The following is a 21,724-nucleotide window of genomic DNA, read 5'->3' as shown; positions in this document are numbered from 1 at the left end:
AAGAAAATTTTTAACTAGAACTTATCAGATTTACTAAAAAATGTCTTCACTGAGACATTAGAGAAGAAATTAACGTTTTAAACAAAGACAATTTTTTAAAGTAAGCACTCTTACAAAATGTTTATCTAACAGAATCCAGGCATTCTGGCTACAGCATCTCTATTGACATACCTAAAAAACCACAAATTACTATGAAATAGGTCTGGAAACATGTGGCCCACCTAGAAAAAAAGGTCTTTAACAAAGAAAGAATTCTTTCTAAATTACGTCGGTACTCACGAGGTAGAACAACGGGTTATAGATGCACAGTGTTAGTCACATACTAAGTAATGCCTTTACTAATAAAAGAGTATGTCCGAATAGCACACGTTTGTGGGGTTTTTTTTGTTGTTGTTGTTGTTTTTTACAGAACTTAATCATCAGAGGCTAAAACTGAGAGGCACAGGGACTAGTTCCAAGATACCAGATAAGAGGATGGCTACAGAATGAAATTATCGTTAAATATTAACTAAAAGTCAAATATGCAAGAAAATATTAAATATGTATTACAGTTTTAGGATGAGGTTAAGGAAAAGAGGCAGTGAGCCAGGTTCCTATTACAGTAAGAGGAATCTCTGTTCAAAACAGGGAAGGGAGGACAGCAGAGGAAAATCTTAAAGAGTCAAGGATCCTCCTGACTCCTGGGGGCCCAGCAGACACATCCAGCCCAGGTCTCAGCGTCAGGTAGAGGGGTGGGGAAGGGAAAAAAGGTTCTTATTCTCCTGACCATGTCACCCATGAAGGGTCTACTTTCAAGGTCAACCTCAGCAGGAAGCCTGGCATCAGGAGGGCCTCTGGTGTCTAACAGTCTACCCCACATGTGTGCTAGCGAGTGCATACCCGCAACATAGGGTTTAACACGTATACCTGCCGGAGATAACATACAATTCTTTTCAGTATAATCAGTCAATTAAGCAAAAGTACTACAGAATCAATTCCAGGCTGCTGTGAGCAAAGCCCCCTAGAGTTGGGTAATATTGTAGCCCCAAGACATCTGGTCAAAATCTCACATGCACTAAGCAGCAACATGGAGTTCCACTTCCAATCTGCTCCATTTTATTATTTATTTCTCATTGTAAATTATTAAAATATTATTTAATAGTTTAGTCATTACTTTGTATAATTTTTAATTAAGTTGCTCTCATATTATTAAATTATTATTTTTTCAGTCTTTGTAAGCCTAGTGAAGGTAGCCCCATCCTCAGAGATGACACACTTGCCAAAGAGAATAGGACAGGACTAAGATGACAATCATCCTGGTTTTCCTACAGACTGTCCAGGTAATGGCACTGAAAGTCCTACATCCCAGGAAATGTCTCAGTCCCAGGCAAACCAGGACACCCGTCACTCCCAATAAGATCCAGAAGTTGGTAACTATACCAAGATAATATTGCCCTAAGAAGAGTAGATACTATGTAGACTGATATAAACCCACTCCCACCACCTTCTCCTTTGCATTCTAACCAAAAAGACTGGAAAGCTAAATTCTTGACCTCCCTGACTACCTGCAGCTAAGGGATGGCCATGTGACTCAGCTCAGGATAATGAAATAAGAAGCCCCTGGTGGGAAGGGGACTGCCTTATTTCCTGAGTAAGGAAAAGCCTCACCAGGAGAAAGCTTTTGCTGTTACCCTTGGCCCATTCCCTCTGTTCCCTGCTGGAACAAAGAAGTGATGCCTAAACATAAAGAAGTTACTTTGTGAGAAGAGTGCCTGGGTGGCTCAGTTGGTTAAGCATCTGTCTTCGGCTCAGGTCATATGATCCCAGGGACCTGGGATCCAGTCCTGGTCAGGCTTCCTGCTCAGCAGGGAGTCTGCTTTGCCCTCTGCCCCTCCCCCTGCTCATGCTCCCTTTCCCCTTCTGTCTCTCTCTCTCAAATAAATAAAATCTTAAAAAAAAGGGTGCCTGGGTGGCTCAGATGGTTAAGCGTCTGCCTTCGGCTCAGGTCATGATCCCAGAGTCCTGGGATCGAGTCCCACATGGGTCTTTCCACTCAGCGGGGAGCCTGCTTCTCCCTCTGCCTCTCTCTCTCTCTCTTATGAATAAATAAATAAAATCTTTAAAAAAAAAATCTTAAAAAAAAAAAAAGACTTTACTTTGTGAGAAGGAGATGAGCATGAGAAAAACCTCTATGCTAAAGATGTTGAAGCAGAGACATGCAAAGGCCCTGAGTCTGGACGGCACTGTTGCAGCCTCGGAGTTCCTCCCCAAGACTGCTGCAAGAGACAAAGGACTCGGGCGAGAGGAGGCGCAGGCGCGCTGCTCGCCCCGTCTGCAGCCCCGCGCCGAGCGCAGTGTCTGGGGGAATTGGCAGCATCACCGTGCGGCCGCCTAGCCGAGCGCCGAGCGCAGAGCGCAGCCACCCGCCGCTGCCCAGGGAGCGTCCAAGATGTGGGGGGATCGGGGCGGCAGCGGCCGCAGCAGCGCCAGGGACAGGGGCGCGCAGCAGCCTCCGCTCACCTGCCTGTGCTAACCTGCCTCCCCTGCCCCCAGAGAATGTCAGCCAAGTCCAAGGGGACCCCCTCCTCGTCCTCTCCAGCCGAGGGACCGCCGGCAGCCTCCAAAACCAAGGTGAAGGAACAGATCAAGATCATCTGGAGGACCTAGAATTAGTCCTGGACAACCTGAAGGACGTGGCCAAGGAACTTGAGGTGGTTGACCAGACTAATACCCTGACCTCCGACCTGCAGCTGGAGGATGAGATGACAGAGAGCTCCGAAACAGACACCCTGAATAGTAGCTCCAGCGACACAACGGCCTCCAGCACCGAGAAGATCGAAGTGCAGGCCCACGCATCCCTCATCAAGCCCCCAGTACACCCGTTTGCTATCCTCACCGTCCTGAGAAAGCCAAACCCTCCGCCGCCTCCCCCGCGGGTGACCCCTGTGAAGTGTGAAGACCCCCGGAGAGGGGTGCCGACGGTCAATCCCGTGAAGACGAATGGCACCCTCCTGCGAAATGGAGGCTTCCCCGGGGCACCCAACAAAATTCCAAATGGAGACGTCTGCTGCATACCCGCTGGTACCTTGGACAAGGCTCCCGGGCGGCCTCTGAAGCACAGACCTGAAAAAGACAGGTGCCCCCAGGCAGCGCCTCGGGAACGAGTTCGGTTTAATGAAAAAGTGCAGTACCATGGCTACTGTCCCGACTGTGACACCCGGTATAACATAAATAACAGGGAGGTCCATTTACACAGTGAACCTGTCCACCCACCGGAAAAGCTTCCTCAGGTAGACCCCCCCCCTCCCTCCCTCCTTTTCCACTGGAAAACGGGGGGGGGGGGGGGGGCGCTGGGAATCAGAGTTTCCCCCCTCTCAGACCTGCAACTGTGCCTCCTCCCACTGCACCAAAACCACAGAAGACAATCTTGAGGAAATCAACCACAACAGTGCGATGTATGCCATTTCCAAAACCTTTTTTTTTATTTCTATATTATAAACATAAAATAATAAGTAATGAGCACTTTCTACTCAAGCAATAAAAAGCCCAAATATATTTTAAAAAGAAAAAAAAGAGACAAAGAACTCCCATGTGTTCAATCTCCACCGAAGCTCCCCATTATCTGAGGTGAACATATCCCTAACTTATATTAATTGTGAGACTTCTTAAGAGTCAGCAGGCCGGGGTGCCTGGGTGGCTCAGTCGTTAAGCGTCTGCCTTCGGCTCAGGTCATGATCCCGGGGTCCTGGGATCCAGCGGGAAGCAGGCGGGAAGCCTGCTTCTCCCTCTCCCACTCCCCCTGCTTGTGTTCCCTCTCTCACTGTGTCTCTGTCAAATAAATAAATAAAATCTTTAAAAAAAAAAAAGTCAGCAGGCCACTACTGGCTTAAAGGTACTCATAGTAAAAAAAAGAGTAAACTTTTCTTTTTTTTTTTTTTTTTTTCCAGCAGGTATGTATATTTTACCAAGGAAAACAAGGCGGGGGGGCGGGGGGAGGCTCAGGGATGAATAAGGCTTGGGTCAGACAGGGGTAGGGGTGTTTGCTGGGTATACATCTGGGTAATTTTTTAAAAGCTGAAAGGTGAATAGTTTGTTTTCCATGGTCAGGAAACAGGTGTGAATCACAAAACGGCCTCTTCAAAATGTCAGGTAGTTTCTTGGAGATATTCTGGTTTGAACCAACAAATGCTTTTCTTTTGAAGCTTCAATAGATACTAATCTTTCCACTTTGCAGATGAGAAGACTGTGACTTCAAGATAAAGTAGAAGGCCCAAAGTTACAGAGTTCAAAGGTGGAGGAGCCAGTATCCAAATCTAGCATCAGCCCAAAGACTTCCCCTGCCTCTGGCCCAGGGATGCGGTGCATGGACTAGAAAGCCCTGAAAGGTGCATCACTCAGTCTAAATGAGGAGAGGGCATGTGGAGGCTACACAGTGGCACATAAAACTTCATCATGATTTCTTAAAAAAAAAAAAAGCTTTTTAGACAAGTTTGATTGTACTGTAAAGAGGATTTACTCTTAAAGACTTAAAGATCTGTACGTATTAGATAATGAGGTATCATGTGGTTAGAAGTAAAATTTCTGTTAAGATATTTACTGACACAGAGGGCTAGCTGGTGTCCAGTTAGCTCAGTTAAAATGTGGCAGGTACGCCAACATCGTGGGTTTGGTCCCTGAAACAGGCCGAGAGAGTAGCAATTTTCATATTTAATAAAAATTAATTTTTAAAAAAGATACTTACCAATACAATTATTACTTAAAGGGAACAAAATGAGAAGTAAAACGAACAGGCCCCCTTCCTCGACTACTCCTTGAATGTCGGTATTCCCAGAGACCGGTTCTCTCCTCCGCAACCATCATCCCTCACGGACTCCTGGCTCTCATCCCACACAATTTAGATTAGAAACGTGTCTGCATTTTGATCCATCCTCTCAACCCACGCAGATACTGCTCTACAGCGGTTCTCCCTTACCTCACTTAGCATCTCAATCCCCCATCCCACAATCGATGTTTCACGCTTCTACCTGTTTTGTACCTAAAACATAAATCTTTCCTCCTCTTCTTAAAAGCCCACTTACAGAGTAAGGTCCAATTTTTTTTTTCCTGGACACAACTCTACCATCTTCACAGCTTCATCTCCCACACACTTCCCTGAGCCATACACTGCTCCGCCGTCCGCTACTTACCATTGCTCATACATGCAATCTGGATCACACCTCCAAAACTCTGGCATTGCTGTTCCCTCTGCCTAGAATGCCCTCCCACTTTGGGGCTATCTGGTGCACTTTGATACTAACTTGCAACCTAAAAGTTCCTCCCTCTGCAAAGCCTTCCCCCACAAAACAAAATTCTCCTCCTTTGTGCTCTCAAGGTAATTCGTTCACTACAGACTCAGGCACTCAGTACACATTAGCATTAGCTGTATGGTTCGTTACTGATGCACCCACCCTACTAGACCCCAGCTGAACACCCTACTATACCCATATTGGTACTCAGTGAATAAATATGGAATATCAGATGAAATACTGACTGTAAGTGAACCCCATGAATCCTTTCAAGGGAAAGAGTTCTCTTACTCATTTCTATATTCCTAACACGAGCGAATCTGAGACGCCCAATAAATGTCTGCTAAACTTATTATCAAAACCCCTTACAAAAATGTCTCCATTGGGGCACCTGGCTAGTTCAGTCTGTAGGGCATGAGACTCTTATTCTCAGGGTCATGAGTTCAAACACCATGTTGTGCGTGGAGCCTAATTAAAATTAAATGAATGAGTAAATAAATAAAACAAACACACCTCCATTGAGTAATGATTTACTGTCACCCCTTTCTGTGAACTGAGAAATAGCATCATTCAAGGAAACTTCAATACATGTATTTCTGACTTGTCTGAAATTTTTATATAAACAGCACACATTATTTTTACAATCAGGTATTTCCCTTTCGGGGAAGAGGAGAGAGAAGAGTAGGAAGAAAGACTGTCAATGGTGTTACTCATTGTTGACTATATAGGATTAGAATCCAAAATAAATTGCCTTTAAATTCAGAAAAATCAGGGGGAAAATTCTCTCTTCTCAAACTTCTATGCTTCCCTGTCTGAGGATAAAATCTTAAAAACCACATTACTCTTCTTTTCTCCTTAGCTTCTAGGATATTTAGAATTAAATTATTCATTCTAGACACAGGGTTTATCTGTTCCTTCAGCTTATTTTTGATGCTCTGAAAAACAGATTAGTATACTAAATATATTTTAATAACCTTAGGGACCTAAAATCATTTTGGGATGCAGGCAAAGTATAACCATCATGTAATGGCTGAATTAGGCAGAACCACTTAATGCAGCTTGATCAAAACTGCACTAAAGCCTTGAAAAAAATTATTTATCTCTGAAATCTTGGCAAAATAATCCCCCCTTTTCTAAATTATTTCCCAATGCATTTTAACTAGCTCTTTCATTTTAATTGGGATCTTTAAACCATTACATATTTAGGCATCATTTAAAATCTTCCTTTATACAGCATTAGACGGCCCATACTGACACACAAAGCCTTAGCTCTACATTATTCTGTTCCCAGAAACCCTTGTGGTTGGCTTAATTTTGCCTTGGAATAAAAGGTCTACTTAAATTGAGAAATAATTCTGTATGATAACTACAAAAGCAATAACTCCTCAAAATAAAATTCTGTCTTGGTACTTAAGAGATGCCACAAAATAGTACTACAAAAAACAATAAGAAGTGAGCTTTTAAAAAAAAAAAACAAGTCTTCGTGTGAAAAAAAGTAATGCCAGTCACAAAGAAGGAACACTTATATAGATCTTCCACGTTCCCTACCTAACAGAGCAGACACTCTCCTAAGAAGTTGAAGCTTATTTTCCTACTGCCATAGCAGAAACATGGGAGATACATTTACATTTCAGAGCAATGTTGACATGAAGTTGCAAGTGTAAATATTTGTTCCCTTTTGGTTTATAAATTTCACGATGATAAAATTCTGTGTATAGAGCCACTAATTAAAAAGGAATCTATTTGCCTAGTAGGATGCTTGAGGTTGTATGTTTATTCGAGATGAATAAAATGGTGCACACTAGTAAGGAACGGGAATTAGAATTTTGAACTTTATTGGTTTTAACAAGTTCCTCCTGGGAAGGAAAAGAGAGTTCATTTGTCAATTATAAAGAAGCTGCTTCAGATGATAATTTGTGTGAAGAATCATCTCCCCCTGACCTTGAAAGTAACAAAGGATGGTATGTGATGAAGAAACAGCAAATTAAATGTTTTAGAAAAAGGAGACCATTTTCTATCACTTTGTTTTTAGGGTCACTTACTATCACCACTTAACGGCAATCTAGTAACAAGGTCCCCTCATTGTTCAAGATTGCTTTAATATGCTACTCAGGGAACCAGCTAAACAAAATTGATTATCACATAACACATTCAGATGAATAGCTAGCACTACTACTATCTTTCTTCTCTACTAATCTGGAATCTAGACCTTAGGCCTGAATTGATTTCTTATAGTAAGAACCCCTGCCACAAACAACTCACAGTGACTGAATTCTTACTATGTGCCAGGGACCGTTTGAAGCACTCTCTGTGTATTAACTAATCTACAGCTCTGTGATATGAGTACTATTATCACCAATTTGTTAAATAAAACATTTTAAAATTAAAAACACATGTCTCTTACACAGAGGAGTGAATTCTCAAGATAAGTAGGTCCAGAGCTCAAAAGTAGGGAGTCAACTCTACATAAATTGATATTAAGCGCCCCCCCCCCACCCCAAACACCTTCTCTAGGCTCCCACATGGGGTTCCTCCTTTGTCACTGGTGCTCCTTTCTCTTACCTGTCCTGGGAATCTGGCTCAGGTCTCTGCTCTTCCGATCTACACTTTCACCCAGGTAAGCTTGGTTAAGCTCATCAGCCCCATTCCAGATATACATTCATGGGTTTCAAATTTGTAGTTCTAGTCCACACCTCTACTCAAGATCCCGGCTATCAAACTGACCACACTGAGTCTCTATATGGATGTCCAAGAGGACTCTCAACTTCATGGCCAGATACAGAACTACAGATTATTTTTCTCTCAAATCACATTTCTCTATCAGCCTCCAGCCCTCCCTACCAGTAAACAGCACCATTACCAACCCAGATTCATCCTTAAGTCCTTCCCTCTGTATCCTACATCCAATCCATTATTAAGTCCTGTTGGCTTTATCTCCAAAAAATATCTCAAATCTGACCTCCTCTCCCTCCACTCTCCCCGGATCCCCACAGTACAGTTTCAAAGGCCATCTTTCTGTCCTTCTAACACCCTGTGGCTTAATTCCAACTCACGGCTTTTGACCTGGGCTGGGGCTCCTGCTTGAGACACTGCCTTCCCTGAGGCAAAGCAGTATCTTCAGTTTCACTCAGGTCTGAGCTCAAGTGTCACCTTCCCAGACCAGTCCTACCGAATCCTCAGAGCACCTATCGCTTAATACAGCTTAAGGAATATTATGGTTTTACTCGGTGACATACTTAAATGTAAGCTCCTTGAGGGTCATGTCTGTCCTGCTCATATCTACTGCTGAGAACAATGTCTGGCACACAGCAAGCACTCAATATTTGTTGACCTTAAGACTGAAAGTAAAGGATGACTACAAAGTCAACTAAGAAAACACTGACTTATAGCCCATCAATCATTAAAGAAATAAACAACACAAGACAGCCAACAGTAGCCACCCAAGTGAGTTTGTCTTTTGCTTTCTTATTCCCATGGGAACTGTAAGACCTCTGTTTACAATAATCCTCTGCATGGCTTTCCAACTTTAGACTGTAACTCAAAGTAAAAAATACATTTTATCTGATGACTTAGTATATACACATATACGTATTTAACTAAAGTTCCATGAGACCTTACTTATCCTTTCTTACACGGGACATGCTGTTTATTCAGTTAGTTTGTTTGTTTGATGATTAAGTAGCCATTCACTACATTGATTTCACAACCACCTAATGGGAAAGAATTCAGTTTGAAGAGCACTAATCCCATGCTTGTATTTGGGTTTTCTGGGTAAAGAAAATAAATTATCTTTAAAAAAAAGTAAATTTTCTGCCTCTATCTGCTGACTTCAAATGAGTCACTTCTCCTCCCTGAGCCTCCCCTCACCTGTGAAATAAATCCCTGTGTTAACTACCCATAGAGGGGCTGACTGGAGTAAAACAGACTGGGGGTGAAAGCTACTGGAATTCAGTTTATAACCATCAGGGAGCCCCCAGGGGCAACCTCTATGTCCCCCTCTTCTCGTTGGCCACCACATCCACTCCACCAGCAAGCTCTGTCAGTTCCATCTCCAAAACACACTTCCCACCTGTCCTCCTCTCTCCCTCTCCACTGTGACACCCCAGTGCATGCAGCCATCATCCCAACAGCCTCCTTGCTGGCCGGCCTGCCTAACTTCGCCCGCATAACTTCTCCCACACACAGCAGCCTCGGTGACCTTTAAAGTTTTATTTTGAAAAACTTTCAACCCTACAGAAAAGTTGCAAGAATGTAACGTTACAATAAACACACATATGCCCTTAACAATTTGCCATCTTTGATTCCTCCTGTTTTATCCTGAACCATTTAAGAATAAACTGCAGAGATCATGACCCTTCACCCCTCTTAAGAATAAGGACATTCTCTTCACAACCACAATGGATTATCAAATTCAAGAAATTTAACACTGATATAATACTGTCATCTAATATTTGGTGCATGTCAAATGCTGCCATTTGTCCTAACACTGTCCTTTAAAGCAACTTTCTTTTCCCAATCCAGAAACACACATTTGTCATGTGTCTCAGTGATGTTAAAAACACAAACTGAATTGTATTGTTCCCCAGCTTTAAACTCTCTGCTTTAGCCACGAAAGATGCCTTTTTCTTCCTCAAACACAAGTATTGAAGCCTTCTCTCCCTGAGCTCGTCAGCTCTTCCCACAGCTGACCCCTTCTCATCCTTTCATCTCTCCTTGGGAACTTTCCAGAGCATGATGTCTACAGCCTCACTCCTTGGTATTTTTTCTCTCTCCCTTGACTCATGATTTCCGTCTGTCACTTAACACAGTCTGTAATTACCTTGTTGGTTTATTTGCTTATTGTCACCTGTCCCAGTAGAATATAAATTCCATGAAAGCAGGCGTGTCTCTGAGAACAGAGACAGAGCGCTTGGCTCAGAGTATGCACTCAATAAATAGAGGTAAGAATTAATAAACTGCTAAAAAAGAGAAGTGGCCATATGTCAATGACATCCCTGGGTAAGACTGCACACTGACAGATACAGTCAGCAAGACCCCTTCTCTTCCACAGGAAAGACAGTACAGTATGTAGTCACAACTGGGAAGCATTCAACATTAACACCCACCCTAAGATGAGCACTGTGAAGGTTACCACAATGAGTAAGACCAAGATGGTTTAGCATTCCAGAACAAGGAGGTTCACAGTGCTGGAAAGATACACATGCTCAGCTTGAAAGAAAAGCCCACAGTGGTATAAAAAAACGGACTAGCTCTGCGGTCAGAAGATGGGGTTTGACTCCTACCTGTGTGACCGTAACTCTCTGGGCCCCAATTTCCTCATATGTTTAGTGAGGACAATGTCCATTCTGTAGTTCACCTGAGAGGTGAGGGTGCTACAAGAGAGTGAGTAGCAGGCCCTTTCAACCTAAAATGAAAATTGGCTCCTGAACAGAAGTGAGGAGGAAGTAAATTATCCCTTATTAAAAGTAACCTAAACACCAGGGTGCCTGGGTGGCTCAGTTGGTTAAGCATCCGACTCTTGATTTCACTCAGGTCTTGATCTGAGGGTTGTGAGATGGAGCCCTATACTGGGCTCCACCTACCTAACATTCTCTCTCCCTCTGCCCCTCCCCACCCCTCACCCTGCTCACAGGTGCGCTTGCTTCCTTAAAAAAAAAAAAAAAGGCAACCTAAACACCTATCATAATGAGCACTGGGTAATATACAAAATTGTTGGAATCACTATACTGTACACTTGAAACAGATGTTAACACTGTATGTTAAATACACTGGAATTATAATAAAAAACTAAAAATACACACACGCACACAAACCCAGTAAGTGAAATGTCCAGGACTGTGTCTGGCACGTCTAGATACTCAGTAGTTCCCTTCTCCCTTCTCCCTCCAGCCCTATTTGGACCCAGAGCAGAGAGCAGCTCCAAATATACAAGTAGACAATAACACACCCTAAAGACAAAAGCTGCTTCTGGGGCTCCCAACCTTGCAACATTTCAGCAGAGGCTCCATGACCATTTGTGAGGACTGTGCAGAAGCAATTCAAGCAGGGGTTCAGCTACGTGGCCCATAAGGTCTCTTTCAACTCTTGAGATTCTATAATGTTTTAAAAAATTGAATCAAGCATGTTCCTGTGGTAGGCAATGTGGATGATAAAAGTAAGTTTAAGACATAGTCTCTATCTGCCAAAAAAAGCACTTGACAAAGTACAACATCCACTCGTGATAAAAACCGTCAACAGAGTAGGTTTAGAGGGAACATACCTCAATATAATTAAGGCCATATATGAAAAACCCACAACTAACATCATCCTTAATGGGGAAAAACTGAGAGCTTTACCCCTAAGGTCAGGAACAAGACAAGGATGTCCCGTCAAACCATTTATTCAATACCATATTTGAAGTCCTAGCCCCAGCAATCAGACAACAAAAGAAATAAAGGCACTGAAATCATTAAGAAGTAAAACTTTCACTATTTGCAGATGACCTGATACCATATACAGAAAATCTGAAAGACCACCAAAATACTGCTAGAGCTGATAAACAAATTCAGTAAAGTCACAGGATACAAAATTAATCTACAGAAATCTGCTGCATTTCTATACACCAATAATGAAGCAGCAAGAGAAATTAAAAAAACAAATCCATTTACAAGTGCACCAAAAATAGTAAGATACCTAGGGACAAACCTAACCAAAAAGGTGAAAGACCTATACTCTGAAAACTGTAAAACATTGATGAAAGAAATAGAAGACGACACAAAGAAATGGAAAGACATTCCATGCTCACAGATTGGAAGAAGAAATATTGTTAAAATGTTCATACTACCCAAAGCAATCTATAGATATAATGTGATCCCTATCAAAATACCAACAGCATTTTTCACAGAATCCTAAAATTTGCATGGAACACAAATGACCCTGAATAGCAAAAGCAATCTTGAAAAAGAAGAGCAAAGCTGGAGGCATCTCAATTCCAGACTTCAAGTTATATTACAAAGCTGTAGTAATCAAAACAGTACGGTACTGGCATAAAAACAGACACATAAATCAATGGAACAGAATAGAAAACCCAGAAATAAACTCACAATTATATGGCCAATTAATCTTCAACAAAGCAGGAAAGAATATCCAATGGGAAAAGACAGGCTCTTTAACACATGGTGTTGGGAAAACTGGACAGCTACAAGCAAAAGAACGAAAGTGGAGCACTTTCTTATACCATTGACAAAAATAAGTTCAAAATGATTAAAGAGCTAAATATGAGACCTAAAACCATAAAAATCCTAGAAGAGAGTACAGGCAGTACCTTCTCTAACATCAGCCCTAGCAACTTCTTTCTAGATAGGTATCCTGAGGCAAGGGAAACAAAAGCAAAAATAAAATATTGAGACTTCATCAAAATAAAAAGCTTCTGCACAGCAAAGGAAACAACAACTAAAGGAAACTTACTGAATGGGAGAAGATATTTGCAAATGACATATCTGACAAAGTGTTAGCATCCAAAATATATAAAGAATATATATATAGTATTTGCTACGCGGATCATGGCATGGGGCAGTACAAAGGAGAGAGGACGGACTGTGGAAAACACCACGGGGGCAGGAGGAGAAGGATGAGCTTACAGAAGAAATAAGCAGACCTTGGCAGCAGAGGGTACATGGTACAAAGCCTGCAGAATTAAAGTGAGGGGTGATTGAAATTAACTCCTGTTTCCATTTGTTCTTCAAAGATTCAAACGCTGATCTTCCACCCCCTCAATTCAAAACTATTCTTTTAAATGTCAAATATTAAATATGACTTTGTTTTAATTTGACTCTTTCTATTTTTTTTCCATCTGCAGATATGTACACATTATCCTAGTAAGATTTTTATAATTCCAGGCAGTTAGCTTTCTTACACACCTGAAGTATCTGATTTATTTTAGACCTTCCGAATCACTGTATATCCCACAGGGTTACGTGTAACACAGTCTCTTCCTTCAACCAAATTCTAGTCTCAAATAGTGACAAATCCTAATGTCTTTTATACTACAAACATTTGCAATTGTTTAATTTGTTTCATTAGCTCATAAAAGTGTTTCGCGGGAGAGAAATGGCAATTAAAATAATCTCTTTTAATAGATAATTTAAGTTCAAACAAGCAAAATGAAAATGAAGAGATCAAATGGATTTATTTGAAACTGGCTGGTATCTGATAGGGAGATCTGCTGGTCATCGTTAAATACATTCTTGCTGCTGCTCATCCTCCAAGTGAGAAGCTTTCAACTGTGATATGCAAACCAAGGTCTACCATTCCAATAACCTGCCCTTAGGACTTTCAATTTAGGTCTCACATTTAAAATGTCTCTATAGTACCTCTAACACAGGATCAGGAAACATATGACACATGTCTCCCGATCATCCTAAACACACTCTCCATAAACCCTCCAAGTTTGGTGAAAATCTGTCCAACAGTTTCTGGACAGATTGTGTGTTTCTGTGCTGGAGTTAAGAGACAAACGGAAACCTAATTTTGGCTAATAAATAATGTAACTACTTGCACTCATTCAACAAAGGTGAGCAAAGAGATAAGGTCTCTGTGTTTGTGGAGCTTTTCCATCTGGAGGGGACGACTGAAGTTAAAAAGTAACGAGACAAATAAATACATAATTATAGACAATAAAAAGGGCTAATAAGAAAAAGTATAGGGCACTTCCTTGGACTTACTAAAGAGACTTCATTTAGATGGGAAGTTCAAAAGATTAGGAAAAGCCTTTTTAAAGAATGACATTTAAAATGGAAAACACTGGCGCACCTGGCTGGCTCAGTCGGAAGAGCATGTGACTCTTGATCTCGGGGTCGTGAGTTTGAGCCCCATGTTGGGTACAGAGATTACTTAAATAAATAAACTCTAGAAATAAAATAAAATGGAAAATATTTATGAAATAAGTGTTTTTTCAAAAGCAGAAGACAGTTGCAGATATGCTCTGATTATAGTTATGGAAAAGGACATGCACATAGACAAATCTGGAAGAGAAAACCAAAAACAAAATAGTTGTGTTAGGGTGCTAAGATTATGGACAGTGTTCACACTTCAAAAAAGTTTTTTAATACAACTTGTTATATTATTTTTATCATAATTGTGACAAGCATCGACACAGAATCTGAAACCCTAAAAGAGAACTTTCAGTTTGCCTTTAAGCTTGACCAAAAAACTAGCTCAGTAACAACACTGATCTTCATTAAAACAACAGTAGGGCAGGGGCGCCTGGGTGGTTCAGTCAGTTGAGCATCCTAATTTCAGCTCAGTGGGGAGTCTGTTTGAGATTCTCTCTCTCCCTCTCCCTCTGCCCACCCCCCACCACCTCTCTCTCTCTCTCTCAAATACATATATAAATCTTTAAAACAACAACAGCAGGGCAGAACAGAATATGAGCCTTGGAGGCTAAGAACCTTGGACTCCAATATGGCCCAGGCTCTAATTAGCTGTGTGATACTGGACAAGTTACTTACCCTCCCCTGGGAGGCTGTTTTGTCATCTCTGAGATGGAGCTAATAAGACCTGCCTCATAAAGTTACTGAGGATAGAACGAAAGAACATAGAGAGTTCAGTCCAGTGCCCAGCACAGAATATGTGCTTACTAAATGTTGATAGGCATTATGATCATCACTCACGTATCAATCCAAATGAGAAAGTGGGCTCTGAATCAAAAGTCTCCTAGGCCCAACAGATGAGCAAACCAGAGAAATCAGATGGCTCCTCACCAATCACTATTAAATGATTTCTCTCTGACAGTAAGTAAATCAATGAGTGGCTGCATTCATTTTCTCTGAGGACACCTACACTGTATCCTGAGTAAAACCAAAAAGATCAGTCCAAGAAAAAATTTTCCTAAAGGAGAAATGAGCCACAAAATTTCAGCAATTTACTAAAAACAATTAAGGACGCCTTTATTAAAAATGAAGCCTCCTGGGGCAGCTGACTGGTTGAGTAAGTAGAACATGCAACTCTTGATCTTGGGGTCATGAGTTCGAGCCCCACATTTACTCTAAAAAGAAAGAAAAGAAGAAGCCTCCTGAAACAGTTTCCAGCAATTGAGGTAGAATCCATATAAAAATAGGGTAATTTACACAGCTGGAATTTGCCAAGAAATGACATCATTAAGGCATGCTTTAGTTTCTAGACTATTTGTGAAAATAAACTTAAAAAACAACAATTCCATCAGTCTATCATTCTATCATGCATCTTCAAACACAAACTCTGCCATTAAATTAGAATGCTTCTAACATCAAATACTAGGGTATTTTCTTCAACTTAAAACATCAGGTAAAAAAATTCTGAAGCATTCGGCCAAACACAAAAAACATTAATCATTTAGTTAATTGAGCAAAAAGTAAAAACGTTTTTGTTTATTCACTTCCTCAGAACAGAAAACAGTGTCAAAAGAGAAGAAGGCGCTCACTATTGCTTTGTTGAATACCTGGATTAGACTGACCACCCTTTAAGACAGTCTTTGTGTACTTCAAAACTCAAACCAAGCCACACAGAGCAGCTGCTCACTGACCAACTGGTCTGCAGAATTCAATGAACGACAAAAGGTTACCTTAATTCAATAAGATAATCAGCACACATTTACCCACCACCCAGAGTCTAACCATCTGCAAGGCGGCAGAGCCAAATGCCTATAAAACAACTGGCAGCATGCAGACATGTCCTCGTGTCCCTCATGTCAATGAAATTTCTCTTAGCAACAGCTAAAAAGAAGCTGAACTTTCAGAAAATCAAGATATCATGATCCAACAACTTGTTAGTAAGTTATTTTGAGTGCCACTGAGATTTCCAGGCCAGATGGGTAATATGTTTTATTCAATTGAGTCTTGTACTGGGATAACAAAATGTGAGGCAGACTCGATCTGGAGCCTTTCATTGTTCAAGAGGCAAAGCAACCTAGTGGCTTCCAAATAACAGCAGGAACAATATAGCAGGAAAGAAGAAAAAGGAAAGAAAGAAAGAAGAAAGAAAGAAAGAAAGAAAGAAAGAGAAAGAAAGAAAGAAAGAAAGAAAGAAAGAAAGAAAGAAAGAAAGAAAAGAAAAGAAAAGAAAAAGAGAAAAGGAAAGGAGGGAAGGAGGTAGACAGGGAGGGAGAAAAGAACCAGCAAAACCCCAACCACAAGAGCAACTTCAGAGCAAATAACCAGTGACAATTTAGACTGCAAAACCTGACATCTGCCTTTAGCCAGGATACCACCATTCAGCTGAACATTCATCTGTACTGATCAAAACTACCAAATGATAATGATAATCAACACAGAAGAGCATTATAAACAGAATTCAATATAGAAGTTTATTTTCCCCCTAACACACGACACTTACATCAATGGAGGCAGTATTTCCCAAGCATGGTGATGCTTTGAGGTGACCTGAATCACAGAGAGTGATAAAGCTGTTCCCTTTTCAATTTTCTTTCATACTCTCTCATTAAGTCAAGGAGAAAGTCTCAGTTTGGTGTTAATATGTCTTTAACACCTCTGTAATGTTTGCTAATGTTCCTTTGAGAGAGCAGGCCTCAGGCTGAGAGCCTTGGCAGATAAAAGTATCCAGCCACATTTTAATAAAACTTTTGAAAGTAAGTTTTACAGTTACCTTCTATTTATGACAAGGAATGCTTGTTTTCTACTAATGGTAATAATAGAGTTTCCTTTTTCAGGAGATCTATTAAAGTAAAGAAAGTGAGGTGATTTAATTTTTAGTAAGTATTCTAATTACATTTATTTTTCCAAATTTACATATTGAAAAAATTTCGAGCCTACAGAAAAGTTGAAGTAGTACAATCAATGCTTGTATACCCTTCACCTAGATCCACTAATAGACATTTTTGCCTCCTATCTTTATCTACATCTGTATCTCTATTCATACATACATACACACATAGCTGTTGTTGAACCATTTAAAAGTAAGTTGCATCAGCATGACACTTCACCATTAGATATTTCAGAAGGCATACCCTAACTTATAAGGACATGATCTCAGACAACCAAAATGCCATTATTATATGAAGAATATCAATGCCTTAATTTCCCCTAAGATTTGGTCCAAATTTAAATTATCTAATTATCCCCCAATATCTGGTCCAGAAACCAAGGTTCACGGTGGCATTTCATTTGTTACACCTGTTTAATGGAGCAATCTGAAAGAAAATATTAAGAATATAATTAATACAGACAGTATATGAAGCTAGCAGAAATTGTGAAGGAGGCACATTTTGGTTTGAAAACAATGAACTGATTAATAGCTTGAGGGGAATGAGGGGAAGAATAATGTAAATAATTAATAAAGAAGGAAAAAAGACCTCTGCTATTAAACTAAACTCATATTGATAGCACACAAAGCTATGAAGGAAAATATCTAAGACCTTTTCTTTTTTACAGGGCCTTGAATGAAGACAAAAGTAAGTCAAAAGATCACTGTCAGATCATACAGTTATATGCCAAATTGTGCTTCATTAAAAATTCCAGAGCTGATACATGTTCAAAATAACTAGCTCATCTCTTTTATTGAACAGACACCGTGCTAGGGGTTTAAATACATCATCTCATTAAATCCTAATTGACAGCCCCATGAAGAATATTTTTTTCTTCCTATTTTACAGATGAGATGACTCAAACTCAGGGAGTTTGTATGGGTCACTGTTTTCTTTCTATCACTAGAACTTCCCCAAGAAGAATGCACTCATACATTTCTTATATACCTAAAAAAACAAATTTCAAAAGAACAAAAAACCACCAAAAGTATGAATCTATTTTTTGTTAAAATATATATACAAATGTATATATAATATTTATTTACAACTGCTTTAAAAGGGCTTGGAAGAATACACACAAATCACTAACTATGGTTGTCTTTTAGGGGAAGAACATGCAGGGCCAATGAAGAACAACTCTTAATTTTTACTTTATACATTAAATTTTTGACATTAGGTATTACTTTTCTTTTTTTAAGATCTTATTTATTTATTTGACAGAGAGAGAGACAGCGAGAGCAGGAACACAAGCAGGGGGAGTGGGAGAGGGAGAAGCAGGCTTCCCGCCAAGCAGGGAGCCCTATGTGGGGCTCGATCCCAGGACCCTGGGATCATGACCTGAGCTGAAGGCAGATGCTTAACGACTGAGCCACCCAGCCGCCCATATTAGGTATTACTTTTATAACTTCTTAAAAGTCCAAGACTGCAAATTTTAAATTTAAAATGCCCATATTCTTTCAATCATATTATGCTGCACACATATGCCTTCAGTATTATCACCCATTAAGACATCTGGTTTTGATTTAATGGTAAAAAATACTTAGTTTAAATTATAAATTATTATATTATAGTTTGTTACAACACAGATTTGGATATACCATGCATTACAATGTATTCCATCACAGCTTCTAAAACCTAGGATGGTGTTTTAGCTCTCTTGTATGATGTTGTACTCTCTTCCCCCCCCCTTCCCCTCTCCCTCTTTTTCTCCCCCTCCTTCTCTCTCTCACACACAAACATGCCCATGCACAACCCACGCACGCGTGCACGCACACACACACATACACACACACACACAAAATCTGGTCCCCTAATATAAGCATAACAAAAGGACTGGCAACAGGGAATAAGCTTACTAATAACACTTCTTTACTGAATAGACATGTATATAAAATGTTGGGGGTATATTTATTAAGACAGAAATTTTAAAATATGCCAGGAAAATTTACACTCAAAGGACTGTCACTCATTAATAATATACCATGAACATGTGGGATTCATACTCAGAAAGCAAGGATGGTTAAATATTAGGAAATTGGTTATTATAGTTAATCATATGAAAGATTAAAGGAGAAAAATTGTATCGCCATAAAACCTGAAAAGATATTTGGTAAAATTAAAAATCCATACCTAATAAAACTTCTTTAGCATAATAACTGCGTAAGCCCCCATCATGTTTAACAGGGAGATACTGAAGTATTCCCCCAAAGCCTCTTCACTATGACTAGTATTCATTAACATCACAGAAAAAGCCATATCATGCAAACAGTAATGGCTACATTAATATCAGAAAACAGACTTTAACATAAAAGTTGTTACCAGAGGGGTGCCTGGATGGTGCAGTCGGTTAACTGTCTGGTCCAACTCTTGGTTTTGGCTCAGGTTATGATCTCAGGGTCATGAGATCAAGTCCCATGTCAGACTCTGCAGTCAGTGTAGAGTCTGAGAGTCTCTCTCCCTCTCCCTCTTCCTCTCCCCACCCCCTGCTCTCTCTCTCTCTCTCTCTCTCTCTCAAATAAATAAATCTTTTTCCTTAGGGAAAAAAAAGGACACTGTATAATTATGAAAGGGTCAATAAATGAAAAAAACATAGCAATTATAAATATATATGCACCTAACAACAGGGCCTCAAAATAGGTTAAGAAAAATGGGCAATATTGAAAGAACAGACAATTCAATATTATACTTTCAATAACAATCAAGTAGAAGATCAAGAAACAGAAGCCTTGAACAGCATTACAAACAAGCTAGGTCTAATCGACATCTATAGATGTCTCCAGTCAACAACAGCAGAATACACCTTCTTCTCAAGTACACATGGAACATTTTTCAGGACAGAACATAGGTTAAGCCATTAAGCAAGCCTCAATCAATGAAAAAGGACTGAAATCATACAAACGATGTTCTCTGACACAATGGAATGAAATTAGAAACCAGTAAAAAAAAAAAAAAAGTAAATTTAGGAAATTTACAGCCCAGTGTAAATCTTTGAGCAACACTAAAGGAGAATGAGGTAGCTGGAAACAGGCGGCAGGGTAGGGGCCTCAGTGTGATAGGCAACAGCTCAAGGCATGCCCAACAAGAAACCACTCTTCTAAGGGTGTCAAATTTAATACAGCAAGGATCTCTGACAAATGCACTTTTACATCATTACAATAGCTAATCAGCTAAAATAAACCCTTTTCAGAACGCTCAGTTTCACAAAATGTTCATAAGTTAGTGAAACAGGCTGGCTGACATATAGGGATAGCTAAGACCCTCTAGTGCCCCTTTAAGGGAAAATGATTTCAAGGGATATATCTATTCCAGAAATCCTTGGAAATGGGAATACTGTACCATGGAGGCCACTTGCATCTTTCTTCCACCCTCCTCCCCGACATTCCAAAGTAAAACTAGAGACAGAGAGCTCCACAGGTTAAATAAGGTTAAGTGAAAAAGAAGCTGGAAAGTTAACTTAATTAAAATTTTCAAAGGCAAAAGTGAAACTGTATTAAGAGAGATCTAGATTTCTGATAGATACAAAGTTACTATATAATTTTCTAAAGGCATCATAAATTAGTGGGGAAAGTAAAAATTATATGATACTGAAACATTCAGTCCACCATTAAAGCAAACAAAAAACAGATCCTTACACCATTTACCAAAAGAAAAATTACAATTTTAATGAAGTATAACAGTACTAAAGACAAACAAACAAAAAGGAAATACTAGTAAATGCCTTCTCTGAACTCAGGATGGAGAACATTCTAAAAATAACCAAGAAAAATCACAAAAATTGGTAATAGTATACAGTATACTTCATGGCTCCACCAGAGTAATATTTGCATACTTATAAAAATATAAATACTGAACACAAATACTGACCTAAGCAAAAATGAAGGTTTAACACTGAGATGAAAGACAATGGGAAAGGGAAGGGAATATGTGTATCAGAGACCTATTTATTTGACAGAGAGAGACACAGTGAGAAAGGGAACACAAGCAGGGGGAGTGGAGGAGGGAGAAGCAGGCTTCCCGTGGCGCAGGGAGCCCAGTATGGGACTCGATCCCAGGACCCCAGGATCACGACCCGAGCCGAAGGCAGACTCCTAACACTGAGCCACCCAGGCACTCCAGAGACCTTTACCCTTATTTTCGCTCAGCAAGAAGTCAACAGAAAATGTCTAAAGTTGAAACTTAAGAAATAACATTATAAGAATGTTGTTTAAAAATACAGAACTCTACCTTCCAGAAGAAATGACTACATACTGTTTAAAGAGTTGAAGATGGCTGCCTCCAGGCTACAGGAAGAAGGATGGGGAGATAATCACAATACCGTTATTGAACAATGACCATTAAACACAAAACATGTTCGAGTTATTCGTAATCAAAGAAACACAAAGGAAAGTAACAGGGGTTCACTCTTCCCTCTACCACATTAGCAAGATAAAAAGGGGGGCTAGGAAGCCAAGTGGAGGCCCAAAGCCTCTCATAATCTGCCTACTTATTGATACTATGTTCCAAAACTCTTAGGAAAACAATTCATGTTTATGCCCCAGTATACCTCCTCCCATAATCTATCCTATGGGAAATAATTACCTCTGTATACACAGATTTTCAGTAGCAGTATTATCTGTAATAACAAAACAGTTAGGAACATCCTGTGTGTTGAAAAACAAAGTCAGCATAAATACTTCCAGCCATT

The 21,724-nt window shown here is 40.0% G+C and overlaps 1 protein-coding gene and 1 pseudogene across 3 annotated transcripts in view; one reads left to right on the top strand and one right to left on the bottom strand.

Annotated features, from left to right (window-relative positions):
* Nucleotides 1-21,724, bottom strand: part of KAT6B (lysine acetyltransferase 6B) — a 170,340-nt gene that overhangs the window by 129,621 nt on the left and 18,995 nt on the right. The gene's annotated exons all lie outside the window — the stretch shown is intronic.
* LOC110589406 lies at nt 2,536-4,239 on the top strand (annotated as a pseudogene).

This window comes from Neomonachus schauinslandi, chromosome 6 (genome assembly GCF_002201575.2).
Source record: "Neomonachus schauinslandi chromosome 6, ASM220157v2, whole genome shotgun sequence".
Classification (NCBI taxonomy): Eukaryota; Metazoa; Chordata; class Mammalia; order Carnivora; family Phocidae; genus Neomonachus; species Neomonachus schauinslandi.
This window is presented reverse-complemented; position numbering and strand designations above follow the sequence as displayed.